Source organism: Procambarus clarkii, chromosome 19 (genome assembly GCF_040958095.1).
Source record: "Procambarus clarkii isolate CNS0578487 chromosome 19, FALCON_Pclarkii_2.0, whole genome shotgun sequence".
Taxonomy (NCBI): domain Eukaryota; kingdom Metazoa; phylum Arthropoda; class Malacostraca; order Decapoda; family Cambaridae; genus Procambarus; species Procambarus clarkii.
The window spans coordinates 29,344,874-29,367,373 of record NC_091168.1 but is presented as its reverse complement, the minus strand read 5'-3'; the positions used below and the strand labels follow the sequence as shown (position 1 = coordinate 29,367,373).

The following is a 22,500-nucleotide window of genomic DNA, read 5'->3' as shown; positions in this document are numbered from 1 at the left end:
ACGCCCAAAGGATTTTATCACACTTCTCAAAGCTCTCAGACGATGCAAAGCTAATACCGTGAGCTAGGACTCAAGAGCGCTGTAGACAACTACGGGTGGGCATAAGGCTGAACAAACAAATGGCTGCTAGAGTTCACACATAGAAAGTGTAGAGCAAGTAAAATGGAGACGGGAAAAAGAGACATCCTGGACACCTCAGTATATGAGGAAAGTAGCAACACAAGCCAGAAGGCAATAATATTAATATTGCAATATTTCCTTCACGTGAAATTGGCACATGTATGGACTGATTTATATCTTAAAAAGGGACTTCTTCAGGAAAATATATGCAACGTACGCCAGAACAATTTTAGAATATGCAGCAACGCTACAGAACCGTCACCTTCTGGAGCAAAAGACAACATAAGAAGTCTAAAGAAATGCAACAAGACTTACATGAAAATAACACATTAGCTATGAATACAATTTTTATGAACACAACCACACAGCCCTGGTAGAGAAATGGATGAGAGATATGATCACAACGTACAAAATTAATGAGGGGAATATACAAGGATGACAGAATGAGCTGTTAACAAATGAGGAAAAATAGGACGCTATGACAGAAGTTATTTACGCTTGTGGCCAAGATGTGTCCACCAGCAAGGTAAGCTGGTGGACAAATGGAATGAGTATGAAGAATAAGCTTTGGACGCCACCACAGTGTGAAGACAAGGACGCCACCACAGTGTGAAGACAAGGACGCCACCACAGTGTGAAGACAAGGACGCCACCATAGTGTGAAGACAAGGACGCCACCACAGTGTGAAGACAAGGACGCCACCACAGTGTGAAGACAAGGACGCCACCACAGTGTGAAGACAAGGACGCCACCACAGTGTGAAGACAAGGACGCCACCGCAGTGTGAAGACAAGGACGCCACCACAGTGTGAAGACAAGGACGCCACCACAGTGTGAAGACAAGGACGCCACCGCAGTGTGAAGACAAGGACGCCACCACAGTGTGAAGACAAGGACGCCACCACAGTGTGAAGACAAGGACGCCACCACAGTGTGAAGACAAGGACGCCACCACAGTGTGAAGACAAGGACACCACCACAGTGTGAAGACAAGGACGCCACCGCAGTGTGAAGACAAGGACGCCACCACAGTGTGAAGACAAGGACGCCACCACAGTGTGAAGACAAGGACGCCACCACAGTGTGAAGACAAGGACACCACCACAGTGTGAAGACAAGGACACCACCACAGTGTGAAGACAAGGACACCACCACAGTGTGAAGACAAGGACACCACCACAGTGTGAAGACAAGGACGCCACCACAGTGTGAAGACAAGGACGCCACCACAGTGTGAAGACAAGGACGCCACCACAGTGTGAAGACAAGGACGCCACCACAGTGTGAAGACAAGGACGCCACCACAGTGTGAAGACAAGGACACCACCACAGTGTGAAGACAAGGACGCCACCGCAGAGTGAAGACAAGGACGCCACCACAGTGTGAAGACAAGGACGCCACCACAGTGTGAAGACAAGGACGCCACCACAGTGTGAAGACAAGGACGCCACCACAGTGTGAAGACAAGGACACCACCACAGTGTGAAGACAAGGACGCCACCACAGTGTGAAGACAAGGACGCCACCACAGTGTGAAGACAAGGACGCCACCATAGTGTGAAGACAAGGACGCCACCACAGTGTGAAGACAAGGACGCCACCACAGTGTGAAGACAAGGACGCCACCACAGTGTGAAGACAAGGACGCCACCACAGTGTGAAGACAAGGACGCCACCACAGTGTGAAGACAAGGACGCCACCACAGTGTGAAGACAAGGACACCACCACAGTGTGAAGACAAGGACGCCACCGCAGTGTGAAGACAAGGACGCCACCACAGTGTGAAGACAAGGACGCCACCACAGTGTGAAGACAAGGACGCCACCACAGTGTGAAGACAAGGACGCCACCACAGTGTGAAGACAAGGACGCCACCACAGTGTGAAGACAAGGACGCCACCATAGTGTGAAGACAAGGACGCCACCACAGTGTGAAGACAAGGACGCCACCACAGTGTGAAGACAAGGACGCCACCACAGTGTGAAGACAAGGACACCACCACAGTGTGAAGACAAGGACGCCACCACAGTGTGAAGACAAGGACGCCACCACAGTGTGAAGACAAGGACGCCACCGCAGTGTGAAGACAAGGACGCCACCACAGTGTGAAGACAAGGACGCCACCACAGTGTGAAGACAAGGACGCCACCACAGTGTGAAGACAAGGACGCCACCACAGTGTGAAGACAAGGACGCCACCACAGTGTGAAGACAAGGACGCCACCACAGTGTGAAGACAAGGACGCCACCACAGTGTGAAGACAAGGACACCACCACAGTGTGAAGACAAGGACGCCACCACAGTGTGAAGACAAGGACGCCACCACAGTGTGAAGACAAGGACACCACCACAGTGTGAAGACAAGGACGCCACCACAGTGTGAAGACAAGGACGCCACCACAGTGTGAAGACAAGGACGCCACCATAGTGTGAAGACAAGGACGCCACCACAGTGTGAAGACAAGGACGCCACCACAGTGTGAAGACAAGGACACCACCACAGTGTGAAGACAAGGACGCCACCACAGTGTGAAGACAAGGACGCCACCACAGTGTGAAGACAAGGACACCACCACAGTGTGAAGACAAGGACGCCACCATAGTGTGAAGACAAGGACACCACCGCAGTGTGAAGACAAGGACGCCACCACAGTGTGAAGACAAGGACGCCACCACAGTGTGAAGACAAGGACGCCACCACAGTGTGAAGACAAGGACGCCACCACAGTGTGAAGACAAGGACGCCACCACAGTGTGAAGACAAGGACGCCACCACAGTGTGAAGACAAGGACGCCACCACAGTGTGAAGACAAGGACGCCACCACAGTGTGAAGACAAGGACGCCACCACAGTGTGAAGACAAGGACACCACCACAGTGTGAAGACAAGGACGCCACCACAGTGTGAAGACAAGGACGCCACCACAGTGTGAAGACAAGGACACCACCACAGTGTGAAGACAAGGACGCCACCACAGTGTGAAGACAAGGACGCCACCACAGTGTGAAGACAAGGACGCCACCATAGTGTGAAGACAAGGACACCACCGCAGTGTGAAGACAAGGACACCACCACAGTGTGAAGACAAGGACGCCACCACAGTGTGAAGACAAGGACGCCACCACAGTGTGAAGACAAGGACACCACCGCAGTAGGAGAAGAGAAGAGAGGCACTTAACTACAGATCAGCGTCACTCACGCGCATCCCTTGCATAGTAGTCGAAAGAATAATAATGTTAAGACTAGTTACACACTTAGAATTAGGTATGTAAGCGAACATCAACTTGGCTTTAGGGAAGGAAACTCATGCCTGAAGATGAGGAAGAAACTCATGCCTGAAGATGAGGAAGAAACTCATGCCTGAAGATGAGGAAGAATCTACGATCCGGATCGTCATTCCGGAATCTACGATCCGGGTAAGGGAACATTCTCTACGCTAGAATAACTCAGAATATTCCTCAGGAACTTAAACAAGGAGGCTTTTAGATCACTGTATGCCGCCCATGTGAGGCCAGTCTTAGAGTATGCCGCCCATGTGAGGCCAGTCTTAGAGTATGCCGCCCATGTGAGGCCAGTCTTAGAGTATGCCGCCCATGTGAGGCCAGTCTTAGAGTATGCCGCCCATGTGAGGCCAGTCTTAGAGTATGCCGCCCATGTGAGGCCAGTCTTAGAGTATGCCGCCCCATCGTAGAGCCCCATCTAAAACAAACACATAAGGAAGCACGAAAGAGTAAACAAATTTGTAATGAGACTCGTCAAAGAATTGCGAGGGATGAGGTCAGGATGAGTTGTTTATCTCAAAGAGAGACAATGAGCTCAACCTGGAGACACTAGTATGGAGGAGAAAGAGGGGAAACATGATATAGATGTATAAAATACTTAATGGAATTGACAGAATGGAAAAAGAGGTGTTGACAGTGAATACCAATTGAACTTGGGGGCATGGATGGAAGCTTTATATATATATATATATATATATATATATATATATATATATATATATATATATATATATATATATATATTTAAGGCTCTGACGAGTCAAAGAGGTTAGAAATCTTTTCTTTCAGCGTAGGAGTAGTGGGAAAATGAAATGAACTAAAGGAACAGGTTGCAGAAGTAAACTCCATTCATAACTTAAAAAGTAGGTATGATAGGGAAATAGGTCAATAGTTATTACATTTAACAACCGGCGGTTAGGAAAGCGGGGTCCAAGAGTTAGAGCTCGATCCTGCAGCCACAAATAGGTGAGTAAATATTCATACACATGAACACACACGCACACATTGGATGTGACAATAGCCGTCGGACCAGACAAAATATCGCCATGGATACTAAACGAAGCAGCTGAAGCATTATGCAGCCCACTTGACATAATAATGAATTCTTCTCTATAAATGGGAGAACTTCTTGACTGCTGGAAAATGGCTAACTTGGTGCCAATCGACAAGAAAGGGTGGAACACAGAAATAGTTCAAGTAAAGACCCATATCACTAACAAGTATTCCCTGCAAGCTACTGGGGACACTGATACGAAGCAGGCTACTAGAACATTTAGAACGAATCAATTTTGTCTCAAGGCACCAGCACGGTTTTAGTAAAGGAAAATCCTGCTTCATGAACTTGCTGGAGATCTACAAGATGATAGAAATCAAACGAGAGAGAGAGAGGGATGGACATACTGCATATTCCTAGACTGTCAGAAAGCATTTAATACGGTCCTACACGAAAGATGCCTGCTCAAACTAGAGATTCAAGCTGGTGTAGTACCACAGGAGTCGGTTTTAGGGCCCATCGTCTTTCTAATATATATCACCGATCTAACAGAGGAAATTGACTCCTTCATATCAATGTTTGCAGATGATGAAACGCTAATGAGGAGAGTCAGGACAATAGAGTGTGATGCATTGCAAACGGATTTTGACACAGTCCAGAAGTGGTCTGAAAAATGGCTGGTAGAATTTAACCCAGCCAAATGCAAAGTTATGAGGAATGGAACAAAAGTGCGAAGACCAGCACAGCAGTATAGGATGAAAGGAAGACAGATTATTAATGAGAACAGTAGAACTTAGAAACACCTGGGATCGGACATAACCCCAAATCTGATGGCAGAAGGCCACATGAGAAAATAAGAGCTGCATATGGCACACTGGCCAACATCCGTGTATCCTTCGGAAACTTGGACGAAGGAGCTTTCTGGGTCCTATATACAGTGAAAGTGAGGCCCACTCTTGAATATGCGTCCTGACTTCCAGGACGATCGTGTGTCTTGCTTTCCGGCCGCCCCTCGCGGTCACCTGTCCCTCGGTAGAATTCTTGGTGACTCGGATACTTTTGATATCGTTCGCCTTATGCGTTTTTGTTCTCGTATTGGCATCCTTGGTGATATTTAGCGCCCTCTGATTATTTTGCGTATTTGATGGTGCTACATAGCCTTCCCGGTTTGGTGCCTTCTTTTGATAATTACTTACTTACTTACTTGAATATGCGTCCCCAGCATGAAACCCTTACCTGAAAAAGGACAGGGAGAAACTAGAGAAGGTCCAAAGATACACAACGACTCCAGAACTGAGGGAATTAAGCTATAAGGAAAGACTCGGAGAATTGGACCTTACCACACTTGAAGAAAGGAGAGATGTACAAGAAAAGAAGACGTAATTATGTAAAGGAAGGCACCAAGCCGGGGGGACTATGTAGCCCCATGACACCCCACAGAGGCATCACAGACACCCACCTGCACCAGCCTCGCACCAAGCCGGGGGGAGACTATGTAGCCCCATGACACCCCACAGAGGCATCACAGACACCCACCCGCACCAGCCTCGCACCAAGCCGGGGGGAGACTATGTAGCCCCATGACACCCCACAGAGGCATCACAGACACCGACCCGCACCAGCCTCGCCAATCGCCAAGAACAATTGAATTTTGCATCCATCGCATCCATATTGATTCAGTGGATGTAAATCCTTCTCTAATAAGGATACAAAATATTATTGCAAGACGATGACAACAATTTTACAAAGCAGAGAAGGGTGGATAGACTGGAACTTCTATGAATGTCAGAGAGACATTGATATGATCCCCTTACAAAATATGTCTACTCACGCTAGTATAATAGGCTTGTTTATCGGGAAGAGAACCGAGTATGGGAGTACCTTTCAGAAGGACGGTAAAGGACCACAGTGAGTGAGGAGACATCGCAGTGGAGAGAGAGAGAAAAAGTGTAGTTCAACAGTGGTCATTGTCAGTACCCCTCCTGCTCCCTAGAGGCGTTAACGACCCAGCTGAGGAAATAGGTACTTTCGTATCAATGTTTGCTTATGATAAATAAGTAATAAGATGAATCAAAAGAGAGAATGTCGCTGATACATTGCAAAATGAACGATACATACTTTAGAGGTGGTCTGAAAATGGCTACTGACCTTTCACTCCAATAACTAAAATATTATGAATATAGTAACTTAAGACACACACAAATCACAATAGTGTGATCGCATCTGGGATTAAGGCGTGTCTGGAATCCTCTCGGACGAAGGTTCGAATCCTCATCACGGCCATTGTGGATTTGTTCATTAGTAACTTAAGAAAAACCACAAAACGGTACAGAAAGGAGTGACAGCTTCCTGCATTAGTAAACACACAACAAACAGGTGGAAACAAGGGTGTACGTACAGTGGACGTTGAGGAGAGTAGTGTTGGAGATGACTGAGCCCGGCACGGACGGGTTCTGAGCGGAGCAGGTGACGAGGGCGCCGTCGTCCCCCCGGCTGACGTTCACCAGTAGTGTGGACACCGTCACCAGGCCTTCCTCCTCCGTCTGTGGGCCCACACACCTACATTATATCACTTGTGGTCACCCATAGTAGCGAAGGCTTCTACAGTGTGGTCAGGTCGGGTCTGTGAGAACAGCCTCTAGAGATGCTCTGTAGCACTACAAGGTGTAGAAGGCAGCTTGTAGTGTTGGTGTGTTGTAGTGTGTAAAGGGGTGTAATCTAGTACAATATCTCCAAAGTATTGTAGCTATAAAGAGGTGTACACTGCTGAGGTACACCCACACTTCGCTATCGCTCTTACAGGACCTTAAAAAAATTATTATATTACTTTCCCCCACACAAGATGCAAATTGAAAGATCAACCTAAACTTCGCCTTGAGATAAACCTCATGGTCTAAAAACCGAACTGACACTCACAAAGTACTCACGTCTCCCTCTCCATGTACACTGGTGGTTCCCTACGCTTCCCTCTGGTGCTGTTGGAGGCGCAGTTGTCCTAACAATGGCTCATATTTTGAGTGGGGAATCCGACTGAACATCTGGCTCGCTACCCTTCACACTGAAGGGTAGCGAGCCTCACTACCCTTCTCCACTTGCCTTACTTCTTGCACTCAAACGTGTACATGTCTCCGAAGCTGACACAGTATTTGTAAGTGGTTCTTACCACTTACGCTGTGTAAGTGTAACGCTGGTCTCGTTAAGGCACAACTGTAACGTGCTCGTGGCTGAAGCCCGACACAAATATAACAAGATTATTAATGATGTAAACAGAATCCAATTCACATGGTTTCCATCTCGTCTTGGCCCCTAAACTCATGACAAAACTGATGGACTAACAGAAGAATATGCCTTCAAATAAAAATTTGACTAAAATCTTGGATTGGCAGTAAGCAGCCAGAGAATACAATTACACCAAGAACTCATACAAAGCCTTGAAGATCTCAGACTATCTAAGACCAAGTGAGACCACAATAAATTATAGATGACTCCTGTCACAAATGTTCAGTACACGAGAAAGTATTTCACCCAAACGTATAATTACCAGGAATCTTAGCTAAGTATCCCAAGTTTGCCGCCTGAAGGTAGTGTATGCAGGTGGTTGTAAACTTTCCACCGCTGCCCACTGGATGGAAGAGCAGCTACGTTATTGGCAAATTAAAATGACACGAATCTTGCTCAAAACACATGTAAATTGTTGAGCGTACAGATCAAGGGGTTCCTGAGCTCACTGTGTGATACTGGAGCCTTTCTGCCACTCACCCGCACCATCAGTACAGGATCCATAGTAAACTAATTAACTAAACTAACTATATTCTCGCTGCCCAATTAAGCAATTCAGGCCGGCCAACATCTCTGTATTTAACAATATATGACCAAGTGATTATATATATATATATATATATATATATATATATATATATATATATATATATATATATATATATATATATATATATATATATATATATATATATATATATATATGTCGTACCTAGTAGCCAGAACTCACTTCTCAGCCTACTATTCAAGGCCCGATTTGCCTAATAAGCCAAGTTTTCCTGAATTAATATATTTACTATAATTTTTTTCTTATGAAATGATAAAGCTACCCTTTTCACAATGTATAAGGTCAATTTTTTTTTATTGGATTTAAAATTAACGTAGATATATGACCGAACCTAACCAACCCTACCTAACCTAACCTAACCTATATATATAGGTAAGGTTAGGTTAGGTAGCCAAAAAAAGCTAGGTTAGGTTAGGTTAGGTAGGTTAGGTAGAAGAAAAAACATTAATTCATGAAAACTTGGCTTATTAGGCAAATCGGGCCTTGTATAATAGGCTGAGAAGTGAGTTCTGGCTACTAGGTACGACATATATATATATATATATATATATATATATATATATATGTTGTACCTAATAGCCAGAATGTACTACTTGGCCTACTATGCAAGGCCCGATTTGCCTAATAAGGAGAGTTTTCCTGGTTATATATTTTTTCTAAACATTTTCTTAGGAAATGATAAAGCTTTCCATAATATTATATATGATTTCTTTTTTTTTTTAATTTGAGTTCAAACTAACGTAGAAATATGACCAAACCTAACCTAACCTAACCTAACCTAACCTACCTAACCTAACCTAGCCTAACCTACCTACCTAACCTAACCTAACCTAACCTAACCTACCTAACCTAACCTACCTAACCTAACCTAACCTAACCTACCTACCTAACCTAACCTAACCTAACCTAACCTACCTACGTAACCTAACCTAATCTAACCTAACCTCTCTTAACCTAAACTGAACTAACATAACTAAGTCAGTAGCTCATGTTCCCAATATAATATAATAACATTAATTCAAATAACCCAATATGAATTTTATCTCTGATGAAACAGCCAATCGGTCCCACAAATGAGAATATTCTACAGGAATTTCTTTTCCACGGCCCATAAACTGGAGTAAGGAGTCCTGAAAGACATTATTGATAGAAGTGGGAGCTTTACCCACACCAACCAGCAGTTTGATTTAATAATATAACATAATAGCAAGAAAACTGCCAACTTGCTCATGGAGAACTCTTCTGATACCAAACGAAACGCAAATCAAATGTCTTTTATACCTTCACATGTCTACTTGGAGACTGTTCAGCTGATGATTGATTGATGAAGATTAAGCCACCCAAGAGGTGGCACGGGCATGAATAGCCCGTAAGTGGTGGCCCTTTCGAGCCATTACCAGTATCAAAAGATGATACTGGAGATCTGTGGAGGCGCAACTGCACCCTGCGTGACGGGAGATGTCTCCCGGACCAAGTGTGGCGACTGTTCAGCTACAACGATCTCAATATATAGTCAAGACAACATCATCTCTTTCAAGGCGCTAACAATGCACAAACAGCAAGGCCCCCATCTAGGAGCATATGGTCTCAACACATAACCAGATTACCACCAGAGACAACACAAAAATACTCGACAGATACAACAACAGATGACTGGACCTCAGCGAGGCACTTACACGTCAAGCAAATTGAGTCAATTATCACCAAGTTATACTCTGTCATCTTTGAGACCATGATGGAGCATCCATCACACCGTCCCAATCATCACTAAAACATACGAGAGGTAACTGCAGTGGACCAATTGGGCCACGTGACCACCTCACTCTCAGTTATACACTCCGCTGCTTTACCCAAATTCTATTTTACGGGTTATTCATGCCCGTGCCACCTCTTGGGTGGCTTAATCTTAATCAATCAATCAATCCAAATTCTAATCTGCCTCTGAAAATGTAGACAGGGGTCAGGGAAACACGTTTCTTAACGGCAAGCCACACTACAACTGTAAAATGAACATTGTAGAGTTAATATTGTTCATCTTCATTCTCAAGTGAAGAACATATGAAATATAGGGAAGATTCGTGCTAGAATCATTGATCTAACCCTTTGTATCATATTAAATATTCCATATTCGACACAACTAACTCTACCATGTTGTTGTTGTTTAAGATTCGCCACCTGGAACAAAAAGTTCCAAGTAGCACGGGCTATGGTGAGCCCGTAGCTCACTCTACCAGCCTTCCTGTCCTCTCCAGTAGCTGACAATCTACTGAAGCAAATTCTAACAAATTACCCAGACCAACTGAAGCAAAAAATCAACAAGTGGAAATAACGTCTTATAAATAATTATATTTCCATCTAAAAAAAAATAAATAAAAACCATTTGCATCCCTCAAGAACAGCGATATACGGACCGGAAGACGTCATTAAGGAGCCCCCAAGTAGGCACTACACCTTCATTAACGACTGGGTGGTTGAGAGTGATGGTTGAAACGAGGCTATTGGCTGTTTTATTATCACCTCACTAAGGGCAAGTAAACACTTAGGAAAATGACCGTTCATTATGCCCCCCACAACCACACAAGTATCATTATAACCCACAACCACACAAGTATCATTATAACCCACAACCACACATATTATAACCCACAACCACACAAGTATCATTATAACCCACAACCACACAAGTATCATTATAACCCACAACCACACATATTATAACCCACAACCACACAAGTATCATTATAACCCACAACCACACAAGTATCATTATAACCCACAACCACACAAGTATCATTATAACCCACAACCACACATTATAACCCACAACCACACAAGTATCATTATAACCCACAACCACACAAGTATCATTATAACCCACAACAACACAAGTATCATTATAACCCACAACCACACATATTATAACCCACAACCACACAAGTATCATTATAACCCACAACCACACAAGTATCATTATAACCCACAACCCCACAAGTATCATCATTGTATCGGTAAATGACTGCCAATAATTTAAAATATTGTACTTGTTATTATTGTTGTTCTGTGTTGTATTTTTATGATTTATTATCATTATTACTATCATAATTTTATTAATAACTGTAATTGTTATCACTGAGGCAATCAATAGGAGCCGTGAGGAGGATTCGAACTTGTGCTCGGGGGTGGTCCCAAACACACGCCTGAGGAGCATCCACAGCACCAGGTCGAATCCTCCTCATAACACCTACTGATGTTCTCATTGACATTCATCCCGTTAATGGGATTTCTGTGTGCACTGTTATCATTATTATTGTTATTTTAATTACTATTATTATATTTCTTACTAGGGATACCCGGCTGCCCCCGGGTCTCTCTCTCCCCTTCTCTTCTCTCTCCAAGTATTTTCCCTCTCTCATCTCTCTTTCTCTATTCCCCCTCTCGTCTCCTCTTTGTTTCTTGTTATCAGTGGTCAGGTCAGTATGTGATATCTCCACCTCATAGCCCTAATGGATTTCCTCATTTTATTATTATTATTAGTAGTAGTAGTAATGGAAATGTCTTCTCACAGACATAATAATATCAATTATGATTATTATTATTTATCAATTATGATTATTATTATTTATCAATTATGATTATTATTATTGTTATTAAAGTATTAAAAAGTAAATTTATTTGATACATTCATTAATTATTGTATTTCTGAATATCAAGTCAACTTTCAGATTACAAGACCAACTCCCAGTCATTTCGTGTCTGAGAGCACAATTTCATGTTGGTTTTCTTCCTGTGGACTTTCCCTAAATTCCCTAGCTTTGTTAGTAATATCATCCATGTTTGTGCGAGTTAAAGCTCACATTCTTTTGTGAATTCTTACACTCTCCCTTGACCTCTGACTCTCTTGTGTGGGAAGTTGATCTGTTCGGAGGATCTTAGGATGAGGGTTAATGTATGGGGCGGTAGTCACTAGTCAATGAAGTCTGTCGGGGAACTAGGCGAAGAGGAGGGGACTGACAAGTCAGCCCGTTCTCGCAAAAGTTTCCAACGTCAAGAAACTGTCGTACTAACGTGTCTGAACCTAACCTACCAGAGGACCCATCAACAGAAAACAAGACATTATGTCAATTTTGCGAGCCACTTTCTTGTACGACAGTTTCATGGCCTTATATACGTCAAAATTCGGTGTGCTATTAAGAGGACGGGTTGGATAGGCATGGGGGATGGGGGGAGGGTGAACGTTGCATCGGGTGCGTAAGAACTATCATGATGAGTTGGGGGGTAGGTTGAAATTTGTAGGGATGGGGAGTGGATGGGTTAAACTTGCACGGGACGTTTAGCGTGTAAGATTAGTATGCAAGTGCTGGGTACTGTGAGGGAGTCCGTATGGGATGGAAGGTAGGAGTGGAGGGTAAAGGGATGGGGAATGTTGGAGGAGTGGGCAGTTGAGTAGTTTTAAGAATCTCTTGTGATCTGTGAGCCTCCATGGTTGTCGACCCCAGTCAACAATCCATAATCCCAAGACCACTCCAATCAACATTATCACAAGACGGGTGTAGATGGACCAGCAGGCTTCCCCCCTTCCCCTGTACACACCGTCTGACAGGAAGAGACGGGGGCTGCCAAATTTGGAAACTCCGACGGAAACCCGATAAGAGTATTCATGAGTTTTAAAAGAAAAACTGTTGAGGATATTTCAGGCCCAAGATGTAGACGCCTCGTCGTTTGTCCTAAAACCGGTTCTGAACGAACGTGGTTGGTTTCAGTGGCCATAAATGGGTTCCAAGATGAATGAGATTTGTTCCTGCTCAATTTCCGTTTTTCAATGCAAGTGTTGCGTGTTGCATCTGCCACAATGGATTGTAGAGTGTGGGGGGGGGGGGGAGGGATACTCCAGGTGTACCCTTTGTGTCCCAAGACATTACAACATGTCCCAGCTGGAACACGAATGTCCCAAGACACTGGATAATTCGCACGCGTTAACTCAATCCTTTAGGTTAAGGTCGGCATTGGATGGGTGACCGTGCAGACGGCTCACACTAGAGTAGGGAGGATGAAGAGAAGGAGGAGGGGGGGGGGGTTGGATATGTTTAACAGGCTTTCTCTCCCCGATAAAGGTATACCATGATGTACTATATATATACGATAAAGGTATACCGTGATATACTATATATTAAGCTAGCGTTTGGTGCTGGGGCTCAATTTATATTTTCAAAACCAGATATGATTGGGGAATCGGACAGGAGTCATTGCTTTAAACAACCAGCGGCTTGAAAGGCGGGATCCAGGAGCAAATGCTCGACCCTACAGGCACAAATAGTTCAGCATCAATAGGTGAGTACACAGCCAAAAAAAAAAAAAAAACACATCATCAGAACTTCCAGAGAGTTTAGCTATAAAACAAGGAAGAGAGAGAGAGAGGAGCCTGGCGGGCGCTGATGAATTAGCCCGGGACGGTGTCGCCATCTTGAGCCTCCCTACACTCTCCCCGCGGCCCCTCTCGCCCTCCCTCACTCACTTCCTTCCCGGCAACTTCGGCACCGCTCACTCGCTAACTACCTTCCCGGTCCTTTACTTGCGCTCACTCGCTAACTATCTTCCCGGTCCCTTACCGGCGCTCACTCGCTAACTACCTTCCCGGTCCTTGCGCTCACTCGCTAACTACCTTCCCGGTCCTTGCGCTCACTCGCTAACTATCTTCCCGGTCCCTTACCGGCGCTCACTCGCTAACTACCTTCCCGGTCCTTGCGCTCACTCGCTAACTACCTTCCCGGTCCTTGCGCTCACTCGCTAACTACCTTCCCGGTCCTTGCGCTCACTCGCTAACTACCTTCCCGGCCCTTTCCCGAAAGCAAGACAAAACACGGTTCCAGCTCTGCTAAAGAGACTTGGTCAGTCCACCTTGAAGAAAGCGTCACCAACCTGTCCATGGGGGCGCCTGTAAAATACCCATGCCATATGTCGTCTTGTTGATGTCCCATGGCTGAGAAAATACATGATGGTGTCAATGTTTGACTCACAGGAGAGCCACGGTGTGTGTGTGTGTGTGTTTCAGTGAGAAACATGTACACATCAAATCCCTGTGATGTCTATCTTGCTGGGTAACTGTGTCTGGTTATCTAAGACTTGTGGCAGTTTTTTGTTATATTAATTCCTCCTCTATCTCCAATGTACATCTAATGGCATTTATTTGAGACACATTCACCACTGTGTCAAAACTAAGAGGATGTTATGTCAAGCTTCCTTATGGTCACGTCTACAGGACGATGTGAAATCACAGAAACGTAATTATTTTTCTACGAGAAAATACTTAGATGACTGAAGAACGACCCCGGATGCTGCATCTGGGGCACCCAAGGATGCTAGCTTCATCCCGCTATCCTACTCTTAAACAGTTTCTACAGGACTGATTTCATAGCATCTCTGTTTAGACCCGTTGTGGGGGAGGTTTGTGGGAGATGTCCCAAAGAGATGTTTTTGGAGAATGTTATCCTGGAAACACAAACCGAAACTGTCTCTATTTTCCACTTGTTACAACTTGTAATAAAGTTGTTACATCTTGGCTTAACGTGTTTATGACGTATGTTACAACTTGCTATATTGGTTGTTATAACTGGTTAGGAGGTGTTAAAACTTGTTCGAACGTTGTACCAACGTCGGAGTTTCGGTGTGTGTTTGGCGGGAATTAAGCTGTGGAAAGTGAGGGGTTATATCGTGTTAACATATATTGTTTACGCTGTTAAAGGGCCGGGTATGTCTTGGGCATTTTTTGGGGTATACCTTCGTTTTTAAAATACCCGAAGGAGTACTTTAAAACCCACATGTTCTCAAGGAGAGTATATATGTCTTGGACTCATGCCCTTCAAAACGACGCAGGTGGATTTATCTAGCACGTTCTTCAATAAGTCGCAGCTAAGCAGATGAGTTTACGTTCCTAAGATGTCGCAAGTGGGTTAACCTTCTACGTCTTTTGGGACATCACAGGTAGGTTTAAATTCCACGTTCTTCAAGACATCGCAGCTGTGGGTTTGCCTCGCTATAACAAGCTGTATAATGGCGTTCTAATACAGGTCTTACAGTCACGAGTAAATTCCCCTTACATTTCTAAGCTGGGAGAGTATTGTCATTACTGTGTCTTGATTTGCGGTTATATTCTCTGTTACCACTAAGTTAAGACCCGAGTCTTCACGGTAACTTTATAAAGTTGCCACTAAGTTAAGACCCGAGTCTTCACGATAACTTTATAAAGCCACCACCAAGTTAAGACCCGAGTCTTCACGATAACTTTATAAAGCCACCACCAAGTTAAGACCCGAGTCTTCACGATAACTTTATAAAGCCACCACCAAGTTAAGACCCGAGTCCTCACGGTAACTTACACATGCATGGCTCCAGAAAACAACTTTCTCTAAGATATAAGCGGAGATCTGAAACCAAGTCAAACTTCTTAACCAATTTTTAAGTTGGCCAAGATATTCAGTTTGCAACTGGCTTGGCCAGTGCCACAGTGACATTACGTTTCAACATTGCTGCAGTGCCACAGTGGCCCTCTCAGCTTGCTGCTCAATACTCCTTCACTGCAGGTCTGAGGAAGGTAAAGTTAGTACCTTTTCTCTCTCTCTACTTGCGTGTAAATATCACATAACTCTGGGACACATTTTAATTCATGTGTGGGGAATTATTAATGTACTTATACATATATCTGAGTCTGGCTAAAATGCTTCATCACCGAAATTTAACCAAAATATGAATGACTTCATCGTTTGAACCTAGTGAAGTCATAGATTGTGTAGCACTCCAGCTCTTGAGCCCCTTACCTTTAGTGATGATTGGTTATTTGTTTATAACATTAACTACGTTCGAGTATTTTGAAAGTCTCCTCTATGACTCGGTCACCATATTCTGTTTTCATCATAGGAAATAGATTGTAATGACCGAGGGGTTCTAGGCCCCAAGTCATTAGAACTGGGGGCCCAAGAATACAAGAACTAGGGGTTATTAGAACACCCTGGGGCCCACCCGCTCGTTAACAACAGTGACAAGATATGTTCTCTCGTTAAGTAGCGCCGAGTGGTAGGGATAGACCTCGTAAGTTATTGACTTTAGAGCCTATTCTCTTCTTTGTCTCAGAGTATAATATATAGAGTTATATAATTAGGCTAATATTGAAGATTTATTTACCCGTTCATGAACACGTATATAATATTCAAAGTAGGAAATTGTGTTTGACAAGTTACAAGAAATGCTATAATTGCTTTGTTAATTGTTCAGTAATTCATGCCATTTAGAATAATACTTTTACTATTTTTGAAACAATTATGTTTACACTTGAAGGGCATCAATAAGTTTGCAAGTGAAAAAAATCAGGAAAATAATAACAAAGGTGGTGGTAGAGTTCGTCAATCCCATCAGCTGCCACCAATCCCACCAGCTGCCACCAATCTCACCACCTGCCACCAATCCTACCACCTGCCACCAATCCCACCAGCTGCCACCAATCCCACCAATCCTACCACCTGCCACCAATCCCACCAGCTGCCACCAATCCCACCACCTGCCACCAATCCTACCACCTGCCACCAATCCTACCACCTGCCACCAATCCTACCACCTGCCACCAATCCCACCACCTGCCACCAATCCCACCACCAATCCCATCAGCTGCCACCAATGTTTTCACCGCCACAGACTCACACCCCCCAGTCTTTAGAGTCTCGGAAGGCTTTGGTGATGTTGCATTCAATCGTTTCATAACATTTACGTCTGAGCCAGGTATCATAAGAGGATCTCGCTGAAAGGCGCTAGTGGAAGCAAGTGTGGCATCCTCCACTGCGGCTTTGTTTGAGATCTTGGTTTGCGTCGTTACATGTTGGGGGGAAACGAGAGAGAGATATGATTTGTCTGTTTGCCTTCGTGAAAAACAGGGAATTGACAAAAAATTTATAATTATTTTAAAAATATATTAACTGAGGATGACTGGAATGATAGATTATTACATTTGAAAAGTCTAACACTTAAAGGAAAAGGCAAAAAGCCGCTACAGGATTTCAAGGTAAATGCCAAGAAACGTTAAGTAGGAGGAAAGTTGTATCATTGCAAACCCAGTGTCTGGAAACATAAGAAGGAGTAGTCATAGCCATGAGAGGTGTCTGTGTATATGATCAGTGTCAGTAGCCATAGCCATGAGAGGTGTCAGTGTATATGATCAGTGTCAGTAGCCATAGCCATGAGAGGTGTCTGTGTATATGATCAGTGTCAGTAGCCATAGCCATGAGAGGTGTCAGTGTATATGATCAGTGTCAGTAGCCATAGCCATGAGAGGTGTCAGTGTATATGATCAGCGTCAGTAGCCATAGCCATGAGAGGTGTCTGTGTATATGAGCAGCGTCAGTAGCCATAGCCATGAGAGGTGTCTGTGTATATGAGCAGCGTCAGTAGCCATAGCCATGAGAGGTGTCTGTGTATATGATCAGTGTCAGTAGCCATAGCCATGAGAGGTGTCTGTGTATATGAGCAGCGTCAGTAGCCATAGCCATGAGAGGTGTCTGTGTAAAGACCAAGTGTCAACAAACACAACTTGTGCTCAGGTGTGATGCCCCGTCACCTTCAACTGACTGATAAACTCTTGCTGGGAATTCCATCTAAGAAACAGTTTGTCTACAGACGAAAGAAAGCAAAGAATTTTAGATACAGCTACTCGCAACAAAAAGTTCCAAGTAGCACGGACTATGGTGAGCCCGTAAGTGGTGGCTCTTTGGAGCCATTACCTGTATCAATAGCTGATACCGGAGATCTGGGGATGGGGTCCGTGGACGCGCCAATCTATTCCAAGACCATAAGGCTGGTTAGACCGGTGAACTGATGAAGCAGAGAGAAAACTGGAGAGAGATGACAGAAGTACTGGGTGAGAGGATGAGAAGCGGAGAGAAAAGGAAAGTGAAACTGACAGTGATAGTGAATGTATATATATATATATATATATATATATATATATATATATATATATATATATATATATATATATATATATATATATATATATAAATATATATATATATATATATATATATATATATATATATATATATATATATATATATATATATATATATATATACATTCACCTTCATCCACTCAAGGATCCAGGAGTAATCTTGCGGGATATACTGAAGGCCTGCACCGCCTTAGAGGGTGGGCTCTATTTACAGGTTGATGGGGTGGCGATGGGGTCCCCAGTGTGGGCCCCTGTTCGCTCAGCAATTTATGGCACATGATAGGGCACAGTCCACCACCCTTCAGAGGGATGGCCTGTGCCCAAGTGTATGCTGCCGATATGTCGACGACATACTCGTGTGTGTTGACAACGATACCACATTGGAGAGGCTTCGTGGCAAGCTTCAGGGAATCTGAGGTTTGAGGCTCAATATGGAGAAGCATGTGGGAGGCAGAACATCCAAGTCCTCGATGTGGATGGCAGCTACAGTAGGTTCATCAGACATGTGTGTCGTAAACCAACTGAGGCAGATCAATGTATGACACTAATGGTAAGAGTGAATGTACTGACAGATATAAGAAGAGTGTCATGAGTGGATATGTTGGTTATGCAATGTGTGCACGCTCTTCTAGCCACCTCTTGCACCGTCAACACGGACGCAACAGCCACATTATTGTTAATAACGATTACAGATATACCAAATTCGACGAAATCGTTAGTTAGAAGCTCAGTCGCCACTTGAACTCATCTCCCACAGCGTGCTAGAAGCCACCAACATCAGTACGCTTCACTTACCCACGCCTCCGGGAGCCGGTGGCTGAGCGGACAGAACACTGTACGCGTGATCCTGTAGTCCCGGGTTCGATCTCGGGCGCCAGCGAGAAACAGTGGGCAGAGTTTCTTTCACCCTGATACCCCTGTCACCTAGCAGTAAATACGTACCTAAGAGTTAGTCAGCTGTCACGGGTTGCTTCCTGGGGGTGGAGGCCTGGTCGAGGACCGGGCCGCGGGGACACCAAAGCCCCGAAATCATCTCAAGATAACCTTCCCCCCCCCCTGCACAAGCACCCACCTGTGTCTACACCTCCCCCTCCCCCGAGGACAGTCCCCCCTCCCCCACCTTCCCGTTAGTACGTTAGAAGGAACGTTTTCAGTGTCAGAGTAGTTAACAGATGGAATACACTAGGCAGTGATGTGGCGGAGGCTGACTCCATACACAGTTTCAATTGTAGATATGATAGAGCCCAGTAGGCTCAGGAACCTGTACACCAGTTGATTGACAGTTGAGAGGCGGGACCAAAGAGCCAGAGCTCAACCCCCGCAAGCACAACTAGGTGAATACAACACAGGTGAATACAACACAGGTGAGCACAACACAGGTGAATACAACACAGGTGAATACAACACAGGTGAGCACAACACAGGTGAATACAACACAGTTGAATACAACACAGGTGAGCACAACACAGTTGAATACAACACAGGTGAATACAACACAGGTGAGCACAACACAGTTGAATACAACACAGGTGAATACAACACAGGTGAGCACAACACAGGTGAATACAACACAGGTGAATACAACACAGGTGAGCACAACACAGGTGAATACAACACAGGTGAATACAACACAGGTGAGCACAACACAGGTGAATACAACACAGGTGAATACAACACAGGTGAGCACAACACAGGTGAATACAACACAGTTGAATACAACACAGGTGAATACAACACAGGTGAATACAACACAGGTGAATACAACACAGGTGAATACAACACAGGTGAATACAACACAGGTGAATACAACACAGTTGAATACAACACAGGTGAATACAACACAGTTGAATACAACACAGGTGAATACAACACAGTTGAATACAACACAGGTCAATACAACACAGTTGAGCACAACACAGGTGAATACAACACAGGTGAATACAACACAGGTGAATACAACACAGTTGAATACAACACAGGTGAATACAACACAGTTGAATACAACACAGGTGAATACAACACAGTTGAATACAACACAGGTGAATACAACACAGGTGAATACAACACAGGTGAATACAACACAGGTGAATACAACACAGTTGAATACAACACAGGTGAATACAACACAGTTGAATACAACACAGGTGAATACAACACAGGTGAATACAACACAGGTGAATACAACACAGGTGAATACAACACAGGTGAGCACAACACAGGTGAGCACAACTAGATGAGCACATAAACCCTCTTACTCTATTCGTGAAGTACAGAAAACACCATTACCTCCACCCATCTGGGCCAGTCACCCTCTCACCCCACCAAGCTATAGCGACCATCTATGCTACCCCCCCCCTCCCTCCCCCCTCACAGCACCCCCAGCTGTCGCCCCCCTCCCTCCCCCCCGCTCACAGCACCCCCAGCTGTCGCCCCCCTCCCTCCCCCCTCACAGCACCCCCAGCTGTCGCCCCCCTCCCTCCCCCCCCGCTCACAGCACCCCCAGCTGTCGCCCCCCTCCCTCCCCCCCGCTCACAGCACCCCCAGCTGTCGCCCCCCTCCCTCCCCCCGCTCACAGCACTCCCAGCTGTCGCCCCCCTCCCTCCCCCCGCTCACAGCACCCCCAGCTGTCGCCCCCCTCCCTCCCCCCGCTCACAGCACCCCCAGCTGTCGCCCCCCACCCCTCCACCCCTCTAGCTCCCCCAGCTGGTTCCCATACTCACGCCAGCATAGGTAACGCCGCGAGTGCCAGACCAGCTGGCTGGCACCAGTTGGCTGGCACCAGCTGGCTGGCACCGGCAGCGACCAATGAACAAAGTCACAACGCATCAACATTAATGAAACACTCGCAGCAATCAACAGTAACGGCCCGTTAATGGCCGCCCCCAAATGTACAAGCAACCGGAGCATCCATCACAGAGCGAGGAGTATGATAACCAAAGTGAAAATGACCTGGAATATGAATCTCATGACGGGTCACCCTCTCTCACACACACACACACACACACACACACACACACACACACACACACACACACACACACACACACACACACACACTAACGCGGGACACCTTTCATAAGGCGCTGCCAGAACGAACATATGTTTTAGTTACCCCTCGACAGAAAAAATCCGCGCGGTAGACCGAATTTCCCTTCGAATGAGCATCAAATCTGACTGAATAATACTGACAGGTGATATGACAATTACCCTGTCAATATCCACTTATAATATAAGCTTATATTTAAGGGTCAGGGCAATTCAACGCGAGCTAAGCGGTCCAACATATTAACAGCAGTTCAAGTTTATCCACTTGCACAATGGATAAGTTGTGAGTAAACTATAAATAAATTAATAGCCAACTGGCACCAAATTACACTGTGCCAACTTGCAGACCACGACGGAACACGCAACATACTGTCCCAGCTGTTGTTGTTATACAACCCGTTCTCGGAAATTTAATAAGTCAATATTGACTTATTAAATGTGTGCATAGGTGACATACTTAACATAATAGATACCCTTAAAAAGATTCATAGAAAACACCGACCTTACCTAACCTACTTAGTATGTTAAGATAAGCATCTTATTGCTTCGTAATTACAATTATTACCTAACCTATAATAGGTATAGGTTAAGTAATAATTGTAATTACGAAGCAATAAGATGCTTATCTTAAGATACTAACAAGGTTAGGTAAGGTCGGTGTTTTCTATGAATCTTTTTAAGGGTATCTATTATGTTTAGTATATCACCTATGCATGTAGTTAATAAGTCAATATTGACTTTACGAATTTGCGAGAACGGGTTGTGTTATAGATTCAGCTACTCGGAACAAGTTCCAAGTAGCACGGGCTATGGTGAGCCCGTAACTTACCTGGCACAGGAGCGGGGCCTGTCCCAGTCCTCATATGACAAGATACAGTGGGCCTGTAAGCTTCACTTTCACCTCATCCTCGGCTACATATCATGCAGCAAGCCAGTTTGTAATCTGACGGGCTATTCATGCCCGTGCCACCTCTTGGGTGGCTTAATCTTCATCAATCAACCAATCACTTTGTAATCATTCCTATTCTGCCTTTAACAATGTTAACCAGACTTAACGAAACGGAAATCATAGCGTCAGGCTAAATAAAACTGTGAAAATGAACATGCAACTGGTGCCCGTAAATATATATATATATATATATATATATATATATATATATATATATTACATTTCAGCTTTAAGTAATGTTCTATTGGACACAAAAACTCATTTCAACTC

At 44.6% G+C, this 22,500-nt stretch overlaps 1 protein-coding gene across 1 annotated transcript in view; it reads right to left on the bottom strand.

Annotated features, from left to right (window-relative positions):
• LOC138366373 (neural cell adhesion molecule 2-like) overlaps positions 1 to 6,937 on the bottom strand; it is a 29,251-nt gene extending 22,314 nt beyond the window's left edge. Inside the window, exon 1 of the mRNA XM_069327409.1 lies at positions 6,800 to 6,937. The gene's annotated coding sequence lies outside the window, so the exon portion shown is untranslated. The remainder of the gene's footprint in view (positions 1 to 6,799) is intronic.
• Positions 6,938 to 22,500: the final 15,563 nt, after the last annotated feature.